This window comes from Ctenocephalides felis, unplaced genomic scaffold (genome assembly GCF_003426905.1).
Source record: "Ctenocephalides felis isolate EL2017-DRISC unplaced genomic scaffold, ASM342690v1 CF-g0.4_SCAFFOLD_03573, whole genome shotgun sequence".
NCBI lineage: Eukaryota > Metazoa > Arthropoda > Insecta > Siphonaptera > Pulicidae > Ctenocephalides > Ctenocephalides felis.
The window spans coordinates 13,359,764-13,363,799 of NW_020539727.1; positions in this window are offsets into that span (position 1 = coordinate 13,359,764).

Sequence of the window (4,036 nt, forward strand, 5' to 3'; positions counted from 1 at the left end):
CAAAAGCAATTATTTTGTTAAAACAAACAAGTTCTTTGAATCATTCAAATCGAACGCTTAGTTCTCTCAAAAACTGCCATTTATGCACATTGAGCTCTGTATCTCCGAAACTGCTGGACCTGCCTTTGCTAAAAACTAACCACCATTTCTCCCCGTCATTACGAATTGAATTTGTTGAGTGGCCGAAAAATTGTATCCATACATACATACATACACACACACATCCATTTTTTCTGAGGTATACCAAAATCTACAGAAAAACGTGAATAAATGTAAAAATTTTCAATTTCGATTACAGTAACTTATCCTACGGGAAGTTGAAAATAAATATTGTTATTCATGGCTAACATATATCAATCAAGATTTCTCCAGGTTTCAGACCAAATTTCATGAACCAAAAAACATTTTTATAAAAATTTGAAATGTATAAATCAGAACAAAAAACACAATGTTTATATCTTTCTTTGCAACAATTGAATTTCCAACATTTCCTCAGACTTTCTCTTGCATACATTATCCAAGGATAGGAATTCTGCATAGCTTCCAATTTCAATCTAGCCTCACATTTCTCAAGTGCATATTTCAAGAGCACAATAGAATGAAAGAAATGTTCAGCATTGCTGCAGCAGTTAAATTCTATTGCTGCTGCAAAATGCAACAATGCAGACGGAGGACACCAAATATTCATGAGGAGGATACCATCTCATATGCATCTACTTTTGCTGTAATGAACTTTAAATTGGAGAGGAATTTTTGAAAAGGGTAAAGGAATCTTGATTCCAGAACAATTTCTAATATTATTTTGATATTATTTTTCTCAACAAGAATCAATATCACGAACATCGAGTGGCATCAAATGAAATTACCAGACCGCAATCTTGAAGCTTTATAGAAATACCTTTTATATTTCATAAAACCTTTCATATTTCATTTTTCTCATCATACTCATAGTCGAAAGAAAATGATCAAATACCTCGGTTTTATATTTAATAAACCTGTCTGGTATAATTGAACTCAGGTGAAAAGAGAAGAATTTTATTTGACACGAAAAATATAAAGTTTATGTTTTCATCAAAAAATCCGATTCGCTAATTTTATGTTTTCTCGACGTTTCAATCCCTTCTGAATCGAATGAGACCACATTTGGAAAAAGTATGTGTGTGTGTGTGCGTGTATGTAAACAGATTTTCTGTCGTAAATCGACGTTTTCTGACGAAAAATCGGTTCGACCGATTTCAACAATTTAAAAGCCATTCGATATACCTCGATGAGGACTATTATTTGTCAGTTTTGTGCGACGATCGGCCGAGACGTTTCTTCATAAATAGCAGAAACGTGAAAATTTTTTCGTCCACGTTTTAGTCCGCAATTCTGAATCGATTTTGAAAATTCAAAAACCGTTCGATAGATATTGGTTGGGAATCGTGCTGATTAGTTTTTGGTAAAGATCGGCCGGGCCGTTTTCTTGTAATAAAGTTTAAAAAAAAAACGACGATTTTTATTATTATTTTTTACGGTAGATGCCATAGTCTTCTAGATCATACTAAAACATTATCGCTCTACGACAACTCGTTCAACTTTAAAAATTCGTCAAAGTTTGCAAAAATTGGTATCGTTTTTTTGGCATTTGTCGAAATTAGACCTTTCATTGACGTTTTCCCAAAAACGCTTGAACCGATTTCAGAAATTTAAAAACCATTCGATGTATCTCAATGAGCACTACAGTTTGTCAGTTTTGTGAGACGATCTGCCGAGCCGTTTCTTTGTAATTTGAAAAAGAGTGTTAAACTTTCCGTCCACATTTAAGCTCATACTACCGAATCGATTTTAAAAAATCGAAAACTTTTCGAAAGATATTATTTGAGAATGATACTGATTAGTTTTATTTGAAAATCTATCGAGCCGTTTTCTTGTAATTAACTGTTGAAAAAAAATTTAAGCCGAGTTTTATGGAACTTTTTTTGGCGATATATATCATGGTCCTATAGAACTTACTGAAATATTACGGCCTTACGACAAGTAGTTTAATTTTAAAAATTCATTAAAGTTTGGGAAAATGAGTAGTTTTGTTGATGTTTGTTAAAATTAAAATTAGATGATTTACTTGGTATAACGATAAATTACTTGGTCTTAATGAACATACTAAACCATTAACGTCCTACGAAAACTGGTTCAATTATAAAAATTATTGATTTGTGAAAATTTGCTTTTAGAAAATACTCCGAGTTAACGTGTTCGTTCGTTTTCAAGTATGTGTAATAAATCCACTCGGAATACTTCTTCACTCATAAATTAATTTGTTTAATTATTGATTAAGTCGATTATTTACACATATCGGAAAGTTCATGTAACTTGCCTCAAGGCTAAATACCAACTAGGTTTTTAATAGACTGACTGATGCCCCTCTATTTTAAAATTCGAGCTTTTCAAAAACAATTTACCTAATAATTTTTCAAAATTTATGCAGGACCTTTTATGCCTTTTTATTGACAAAGGACGACAATGACACATGTCCAAGAATGAATCTAAAATATTTTCCAAATTTTGCGAGGACAGCCTAAAGTGACATGTGTACAAGGTGTTGGGAAAAGGTAGAACAGAGGAAAATAATGTAAAACATGGCAAAATGTCAACACGAATTTGAATATTTCAGACGACACGACATGGAATAAGGATTTTAATTCTGAATACTCGTAATTATGTACACCAGTTCTACATATAAACATTAATAATGTAGCTTATATATAAAAATGGAGCTTGATAAAATTATTCGGAAAAACTCGAAAACGGCTAAACCGATTTGGCCAGTCTTAGTCTTGAAAAATTCGTGCTAATCAGTAAGTTGTCGGAAAGGTGAGATATTATTTCAAAATCGCGTAGAAACTTTACACTTTTAATTTGAATTTTTTTGTAGAAGCGTAATTTAAATAAAACAATGGACGGTGGCTAATACGTCAAATGTCAAACGTTTCTGACAGATGATGTTCAATTACGTTTAATAGGATGTTTTACGTGAATATTATTTAATTATGATTAAATTGCAGTAAGTAGTTTTGTTCGAAGTTACATTTATATACAAAATGCTAGAAACTCAAAATATCAACTTTTTTGAAATGTTAATATGAAAATGCACTTTTAGGCGTTGTAGCACTTTTTTGCAAATCATATTTTTCTCAAACACGGGACTCTGAAAGATCTCATTTGTGTAATTATATACTCATTGGTATTTAAAAAAAACATTTTCTAGGTTATATTATTTTTTATTTATGTTCTTTAAATTCAGAACCTAAATTTGGTATCGATCAAAGAATAGATAGTAATATATGAAGGTCCACCACCAATGTGTCAAAAACCAGTAAAGTTGAGCATTGTTTAACAACAATATTTGAAAGTAGAGGAAAAAAGATGTATAACCAGCTATAACCTTGATTCTTATGACTTTGCTATCGGGAGATAAACGGTAATCTTTGAAAATCCATAATAAAAGTATTTTCTTCCGTTGGTAGTTTTTTAGAATTAGTTAAAAGTGTAATTATTTTGTAAAATACCTTCAGAATTAAAATAAGACATTAAACCTGTTTGTCACCTGGCCGTTCCAAGTTACCCTGTCTATGGGCTAAAAAGGTCCAGATAACAAATTTTTGAAAGACATCAAAAAAGCATATTTCTACAATGATGAAGTTGCTGACATTTTTACTGAACGTAGTCAGATAATTATTCGTTTGAATTGTGTTAATTGTTGTGGCATAATTGGTCTGATTTTAATAATATAATTAATATTTGCTCAAAGTCAAATTGGACCTTTGAGCCTCGCTCTGCTCTACATATATACTTTTAATTAAATTTTTATTAAAACCTTCGGATTGGATTATACCATATTTTCTATAGAAAGTGTATAAAACTTCCAGTTTGATTGTAATGACAAAATATAGACAAACTAATGGGGTTTATTGTTTTTATAATACCTCATTGTATATAGCATTCAAACAACATATCCTTATACACTTAAAGTATTAACATTTTTGATTCTCTAAAT